Source organism: Ahaetulla prasina, chromosome 5 (genome assembly GCF_028640845.1).
Source record: "Ahaetulla prasina isolate Xishuangbanna chromosome 5, ASM2864084v1, whole genome shotgun sequence".
In the NCBI taxonomy this organism is placed as follows: domain Eukaryota; kingdom Metazoa; phylum Chordata; class Lepidosauria; order Squamata; family Colubridae; genus Ahaetulla; species Ahaetulla prasina.
Genome location: NC_080543.1, coordinates 84473032 through 84482008, shown reverse-complemented (window position 1 = coordinate 84482008; position 8977 = coordinate 84473032).

Genomic DNA, 8977 nt, shown 5'->3' with positions numbered 1-8977 from the left:
GGGCAAGGGGCCAACATCCAATATGATTTTCCGGTACCCCCCTTCCCATTTGATGGTGGGGCCCCATTTGTCCAGCTAAGCCAGGCCTAGTATAATAGATTCGGACATCTTTGGAATTACTATGAATCGTATAAATTCATGATGTCTTTCAATTTGTAGGCCAATCTGTTCTGTGATCTGCGTGGCCAGGACCCCCCCCTCCAATTAATGTCCCATCCACTTGGTGGAATTTAATCGGGTGCTTTAAGGTTCTTGTCTTGAGCCCCAGTTGGTTCACAATTGAAATCCCAATTAGGTCTGGGATACAGTCCGGGTCTTCAAATCTGGCTCGGAGCAGTGCAACAAACCCTGTGATGTCATTTAATTCTGCAACACGTTCATTGTGAAGCTGGGCAATCCATTCAGAAGCCTCTCCCTCATTCATTCCATCAGAGATAGCAGATATTAAGTCCCGTTCTGATTCATATTGATCTTGGAACTGATCTATATGAGCCCAGACTCTGCTGAGGAAGTAAGCCAGTTTGGTAGGTGTGCCATCAAAAGTTGCCCTGAAGCAGGGTGGGACTGGTCGGGGAGGAGGGGGGCTCGACTGCAGACAGCTGGGGAGGAATTTGAGGCAAAGCTTCTGCGGGTTGCTGAAAGGCCCCCTGCTGAGGAGGAGGGGCTGGCGATGTTAGGGCTGCTTGCTGGGCTGGAGAGGGGAGGTGAAATTCCAGCCGGCTGCTGGATCAAACTCCCCTGTGCTGCTGGGATCGATGGGCCATACAGAGGCCAGGGAGATCCCTGGAAAATGGGAGCAGATGAAGCTGGATGCCACTGGCACTGGACCCATCCTTGCCTGGGGTAGAATCCCCAGCCTGGGGGGATGGACTCAGCAGGGGGGAGCACAAGGGCCGTCAGGCGAAAGGGCTCCATAGGAGGGGGTTGCATTCCCCAAGCCAGCTGCGTTGGATGCCTCCCAGCTGTGTAACTTCCCTGCTGTGCCTGGACACTGACTGGTTTGCCCCTGGGCTTGTTGGAATGGGCTTGAGCCCCCCTAATTTCCCCCTCCCTAAGAGGGGGAAAGGTGAACATCAGTTGTGCCAAGTTCCATCTAGCTTGAAGGGAGTGGGAGGCGGGTTCATAGCTTCCCACTTCCAAGCATTCAAAACTCTCCGGGAGCCCTGTTAAGGATTGAGTTCACGTCAGAGGGTGCAGACTCCATTCCCGAGAATCCCTGGATTCCACAACTTTCCCTGCTCTCCACTGTGGCTGGAAAGTAAGAGGGGGCAACTTTGTTAGGCCGGGATCAGCATGATCCCCCGGTGATCTCACCTCTGGTCCCCTCTCAGTAGTTGGATCAGACTGGCAATTTTTCCAGGAATCCAATCCTTTGGGCCAAGCGCTTAGCTCTCGAGTCACTTCTGCAGTCTCGATATCACGTATCAATTCTTCTGACAGAGAGAATCTGGTGTCGATAAGCCCTCGAGCATCCATTTCCACTGCCCCCTCCGAAATTTCCTCCTTCTTTCCCATTTTCGCTGAGTCTTCCCACCACTCAAGGGGTTTGGTGGATGTTGGGGCCCAGCACCCCTGTCGGCCCCCACTTGGGGGTGCCGCTATGCTCTAAAGGAGATTTGGAATAATGTCAGCATTCCAGAAAACCCCCTGCTGCAGAAAAGACTCCGAAGTCAACACCTTTCAAAGTTCCTTTACTAGCATAGGTAAACTGGCACAACTGGGGAATCTCTGAATCTGGGGAGCCGGGCTTTTCCTCAGGAAGACAAACTCCAAAAAACACTACCCCCTTGACCCCTCTGCCAATCACATGCTCCAATCGCCAACCGTCCCATCTCGAGACATCACTCCAACCACTCCTTCTCCAAATGCAGTCCTGGCCCGACCTTGACCAGCAGGAAGAATGTTATTATGTCTAATGGCCCCTCTACCAAATCCCCCCTCCTACTTTCCCACAAGTGGGAAAGTGGCAGCATGGAAGCCTCCAACCTAGTATGGCTTTCAAAGCTGACAATTTCTACATTAGAGACTTGCCAATACACTGAGTCTTATAATTTTCATCCTCCTGAATCACAGCATTCAAAGCAATTATTTTTAACTTTCAAAGGATGCTAATGAAGATACTATAAAAAACAATGGCTACCAACTTGCCTTCCATTGAGGACCTGTATACTGCACGAATCAAGAAGAGGGCCGTGAAAATATTTACAGATCCCTCACATCCAGGACATAAACTGTTTCAATTCCTACCCTCAAAACGACTCTATATAGCACTGCACACCAGAACAACTAGACACAAGAACAGTTTCTTCCCAAATGCCATCACTCTGCAAACAAATAATTCCCTCAACACTGTCAAACTATTTACTAAGTCTGCACTACTATTAATCTTCTCATTGTTCCCATCACCCATCTCCTTCCACTTATGACTGCATGACTGTAACTTTGTTGCTTGTATCCTTACGATTTATATTGATATTGATTGTTTCCTGATTGCTTATTTGTACCATATGATTATCATTAAATGTTTTACCTTATGATTCTTGATGAACGGATCTTTTCTTTTATGTACACTGAGAGCATATGCACCAAGACAAATTCCTTGTGTGTCCAATCACAATTGGCCAATAAAAAACACTGTTCTATTCTATTCTAATTGTGGGGTGAGTAGCTGGAAATTCTAAAATTTCTAAAACTATGTGACATAGTATTCAAGCTACCCTGGAGTTTACTTTCACTTAAAGACAAATTTTATCATTTTAGACTTTTTTTAAATTCATCAATTTGAAGCTGAGTTTAGGTCTATGATAGATTAAAGTACTTTTGCCAGGCAGATGTTTCAACCACAACTCTTTCTGAATCTCAACAAACAATATCCAAGCTTACTAATGCTGTGCCATGTGCAGCCTTTGGTGATCTTTTCAGAAGATGGAAAACATGTTGTGCAAGGCTGCTATTTGAGACAAATGATTGATGATGCATTTGGGCGGTTTAAAAAGAGCTGTAATGACTTTCTCAAAAGTGACATAAAAGACTTATAAAGCCATTCTAAATATTCATTATTGTGTCTGTGGATACAAGTATAGTTGAATGTACAATTGATCTTAGTATTAATATACTCTTCAATAAAATATTTTCTGTAACAAATTAGAGGCAAAAATAAATAAATAAAAATTTTATTTAAAATTTATTTAAAAATACATACTATTTAATTAATTTAAAGTTTCTTTTAATGTGATAATAACATTGTAATCAATAATTATGGAAGTCACTGGGAGTATTTTTTTAACCTTGTATTTTTTATTTTACTTTATTCTTTATTTGTTGAAAGTTTACAAAATATAAACAGAGTACCAAAAAAACACTATTTTAACGTTTAGAGTACTCTGAGTCCTAGATTAACTGTAATATCAGTTCTACAATAAAATCAGGTGAATTATCTCAGGAATTAATTATTGAATTTTATTTCTGTGCTTCTGACTTGTTAGTTAGACAGTCCATTCCCATTTGGAAAGCAAAATTAACATTCTATATAACATAAACTGCGGAATATAACCACATTAAAAATCAAGCAAGCATTTTGAACTTACAAAATATGGCATTTTGAGGTTCAGATCAACTTCTGTTTTGCATTAAAAAATGGAAAGAAATGGGAAACAATTTGTCACTTAGGGCTTTTTTTTTTTTGCATTGTACCCTTATACTACTTGACTCTTCTGTATAAATTAGCTCTGTATAAATTAAATCTGTGTTAGAATTCTGCATTAGAAATCCCTTCTGGATTCCAATCTTTTTCTCTGTTTTGGCCATTGTAATTGTCTGGTCTTCTGTCTTGACTGTGATTGCCATTGCCTCTACTTTTTTACTTGCCCCACCCATCAGAGGTGGGTTTCAACAGGTTCTGACCAGTTTTGGAGAACCGGTAGCAGAAGTTTTGAGTAGTTCGGAGAACCAGTAGTAAAAAATTCTGAGTGGCCCCTCCCCCATCTATTTTCCACCTCCCAAGTCCCAGCTGATCAGGAGGAAATGAGGATTTTGCAGTATCCTTCCCCTGGAGTGGAGCGGGAATGGAGATTTTACAGTACCCTTCCCTTGCCATGCCCACCAAGCCACACCCACCAAGCCATGCCATGTCCACCAAGCCACACACACAGAACTGGTAGTAAAAAAATTTGAAACCTACCATTGCCACCTATACTAGAAAATGATTTTTTTTTAAATTTGAATTTATATCCCGCCCTTCTCCAAAGACTCAGGGCGGCTTACACTGTGTTAAGCAATAGTCTTCATCCATTTGTATATTATATACAAAGTCAACTTTTATTGCCCCCAACAATCTGGGTCCTCATTTTACCTTATAAAGGATGGAAGGCTGAGTCAACCTTGGGCCTGGTGGGACTTGAACTTGCAGTAATTGCAAGCAGCTGTGTTAATAACAGACAGACTTAGTTGCTGAGCCACCAGAGGCCCTTCCTATTTTTTTTTTTTTCAGGACATGCAGTTTCCATTGATAGACTATTTTTTTATGAGCTGCTGTATGCTGATTCCCCTTATAGTTGATACTTTCCTTTCCTAGCTCCTTTTTTTACCATTCTTATTATCCCTTGATCTAGAAGAACATGGCAGAATTTCTGTCAGTTTCATCTGGTTTAAAACAATGGAAATATTCACCATCCCATTAGTTAAATTGGCAAAAGAAATTCAAAGGCCCACTGATGAAATGAAGGGGAAAATAGCAAGTTCACCAGATGAGGTCCCTTTAGGAGTGAGCAGGCAAAAATTCAATATTACAGAACAAAATGGCCTTGAGGACATTGGTCAATCAGCATAGGGAATGGAGCATTCCTGTCACAGTGTACAAAAGTGCCAGTTGGAGTGGAAATGTTTTGAAGCACAACAGGAAAACTGAATAGAATTGCTTGTGTCAGGAAAACCATCTACTAAGTGAGCAAACACTATTCCAATAAACCTATTGAGTCAGAAAACACTACTTTTGATATATAGTAGGAAAACGATGGAGGTTGCCTTCTTGGAGGGCTGAGGTTTGATAGAGGACAACAATGTGCATGCCTACCTTCAAGCAACACTCATGCTGAGACAGCTTAGGCATCCTTACTAATAATATGCATTTCAGTAAAAGGAATATTTGTGATTGGCCAGATTTCAATTATTTTTCAAACTGAGTTAAAATCACCCATGGCAGCCTTTATTGGCTTGGTTCTTTTTGTAAATGCACGTATTTACATTGGAAAATGCAGTGTAGCAGGAAAAACAATGTGTCTATGTCATCGCTGGGGAACATGAACAGGTTGATACTATTATAGTCATCTTATTTATTGCCTTCACATAGGTATTTGATTGTCATTGGTGAAAACAAAATGATGGATTATATTCAGATTGTGCACTATTAAAGTGCAATTTAATTTGAAGAAGAAGATAAAGTTCCTGCCACAATTTTTCCTTTTGGGAATTATAACGGATTGTACAGGGATTGAGACTAAATTGATTCTGAATTTAATAACAGCAGCAAGACTGTTGATTGGACAATACTGGAAGAAAGAAGAGATACCTACAATAGAAAAATGGATATTGAAAGTTATTAATTTGGCTGAGATGGCTAAAATCTCAGCGTTTTTAAAAGATAATACGCAGGAAAAATATTTAATTGAATGGAAAAAATGGATTGATTATCTACAAAACAGATATCAGATTAAGAAATATCAGATTGCCTTTGAATAATTAGAAAGTTATTTTATGTAATGGGGAGGGGGTTGGGAGATGAAAAGCTTTGGATGTGGTTATTTGGATTGGAAGGGAAAATTTTATTCTATGCTTGGTTTATGTATAACAATACCTTGTGATTGACCCGGGAAGCCGGGGGGGGGAGGGGGGAAGGGGTTTTTTTGTTTGTTTGTTTTTTGGGAGGGAGGGGGAAAAAAGGGGGGAAAATGTTTTTGTTTTTTAAAACTCTTTCAATAAAAAAAAAAGTGCAATTTAATTTGAATTTATTCAGATAGATCCATTAGAATTACACCTGAATCTAAGCAAAATTATTCTGAAGTGGTTTGTACCCACTTCAAATGGAGGTCTTCAGAAGATTATTTACCACAGAGGCAGCAGGTTGACACGCACCATCTTTCTTCAAGAACTGATGCCATCCTTACTGCTGCTCATTTATGAGGTGGTAATGACACAAAAGAGCCATTTTGATGTAGTGGGTAGGGTATCAGGTGAGAGACTTGGAGACTGTGAGTTCTAAGCCTATCTTAAATACTAAAGCCAACTGGGAATCTATGGATCAGTCACTCTCCCTCAGACCTAGGAAGGAGGCAAGTTCTGAAAAAACCTTGCCACGAAAACTTGACCAGGCAGTCACCAGGAGTCAACATTGACTTGAAGGCATTGCCCCCCCAAAGATGCAAGAACTGAACCGATTAATTTAAACTGGAAACAGTTTAACATTTAATTAACATGTAGTTATAGCCGATTCAATATGTAGGGATAAATTATAGCTTTGGAGTAAAGGAGAAGACAGAGAAATACTTCCCATTTTCTAAAGTAACATTAAAAACTGCACTCCTAGGTCCCACAATCTCCACCAAACCATTATTTCTGGAAAACAAAACTAACAAACTCCAACAAATTCTAGAAAAACTCCATATTGCATTATTTCAACATTCCTCCTAAATCACTTTGAAAGTCCTGCTGATATAATTCACTGTCCATTGAAGATAAAGCTGCCTGCATTAAAGCTACAACCTCTTCTCCTCCTATTGAAATTTACATGGTATAGAAATCTTGGGAAGTTTGAGGAGGCTAATGTTTACTGAAAAATTGATTTACTCATGTCATGAGAAATAATAATATGTTTTTTGCAATGTTTTTTTTTTGTTTACATTTATACCCCGCCCTTCTCCGAAGACTCAGGGCGGCTTACAATGTATAAGGCAATAGTCTCATTCTATTTGTATATTTTTTTACAAAGTCAACTTATTGCCCCCCCCAACAATCTGGGTCCTCATTTTACCTACCTTATAAAGGGTGGAAGGCTGAGTCAACCTTGGGCCGGGCTCGAACCTGCAGTAATTGCAGGCTCTGTGTTTTTAATAACAGGCTTCTCTATTGCCTGAGCTATCCCGGCCCAATATGTTAAATTCCTTTATGTTCCAGGTCAGAGCTGTATCCAAACTGATGTTAATACATTGTTTTTCTTTAATGACAGCTCTGCAGTTCTGAATTTTACAAATTCGTTGTTTAAATTGCATCTGTGATATATGTTATATTACTACTGTTGGGAGGAAAATGCCTCCCAATGAAGATACTTCAAGCCGGGAAACAACACTTTGAAGAATAAATGGAATAGTGAAGCAGAGCTGCCGTAAATAAGCCTTTTAATGGCAAGAAACCAAGATGAGTGACATTCAGCAAAGTGTCTTGGCTAGCTAGACTGATTGACATCCAAACATGAGTTTATATATTCTTTCTGAATCTTTCAGCTTAACGCATGCCTTTGATAATTAAATCCTGTACTTGGTGACGTATTAATTCTATTTCTATTGATGGAATAATTTTCTTAGTTGGCTTTGTCTGGAAGGGAAAAAGGGTTTCTATCTGTTGAAAGAAATGGAGTTGGGAAATTTGACTAGTTCCTGTGTCTTGTTTATTTAACAAAAGATGGTAATTGGTTTAACAAGATATTGCTTCTGTGTTACGTGTCTGGCTACTTTGTTATGTGTCTGGCTACTTTGTTGCTACATTCTGATGGTTTTGTTAGTATTTTCTTTTTGTTAGTATCTTTTCTTTTATGTACAATAAGAGCGTATGCACCAAGACAAATTCCTTGTGTGTCCAATCACACTTGGCCAATAAAGAATTCTATTCTATTCTATTCTATTCTATTCTATTCTATTCTATTCTATTCTATTCTATTCTATTCTATTCTATTCTATTCTATTCTATTCTTTCTGATTAGCCCTTGGGCTGTCAGTTCTGGAAATGAGTCAGACAAGGCTAGGGTTTGAGTTGAAAGGATTTAAATGGTTGTGATTTAATCATTTTATTTGATTTATTTGTATTATGTTTGAATTATCTGCTGCCTCATAGTTTCTTCTTATATCTGGGGAGGCGGGCCTTCTTTCACTACAAAAAGAGAGACTTTAAAATCCTCTTGAGAACAATCAAGTTTTGGGCTAAAGATTCCATGGAAAGAAATTTATATCAAGATCTTTTGTCCTAAAACCAACATTATTGAGAACCAAATGCCAACATAAATTGTAACTTTAATAAAAGAGTGAATGTGGCAGTGATAAAATATGCATTTGTGACCAAATGGATAAAGCATCATTGGCCAATGGTTTTCTTTTCATTTCCTGGTGTGTGTTTTTTTAAAATTCAATTTCTGCTGACATTGCCTTAACTGAACTTTTGAGATGAGATTAAAATCTAACTGCCAGAAAATTGCCTGTTTTGCTGCTCCGTGTGCTCCCTACCAGCCCTCCAAATTTTTCAGTTCTGATTGTCACTTTCCACACATGGAAAGAAAGAAAGAAGATTCCCATTTCCATGCTTCCCTCTTTTGCTTCACTGGGGCATTTTAAAAAAGAGCTTGAATGACCCGGGTTTTAAAAGTTTATGGCAAAAAATATTCTTTCTACCCAGAAAAAGACAAAACTCCATTTCCTCTTTCTACTTTATTTTCACTTACCAGTAAAACAGAGATGATGCTTTTGCTTTGGAGAGTTCATGTGAGTTTTGGATGATGTGGAGTCCTCAGACAAATGACACCTAATTTTTTGCATCTGCTATCATCTGAAAAAAATAATTCAAGTTTTTCTGATATCTGAAATTTTTACTGATTTAATTTTGTTTTGAGAAGTTTTTGTTGCTGATTTTTTAGTACTTGCTTATCACCTGAAATTTCTAGAAATATTTCTATCTGTAATGCAATCTTGAGAGAAATAATTTCAGAAGTAATCCTTTC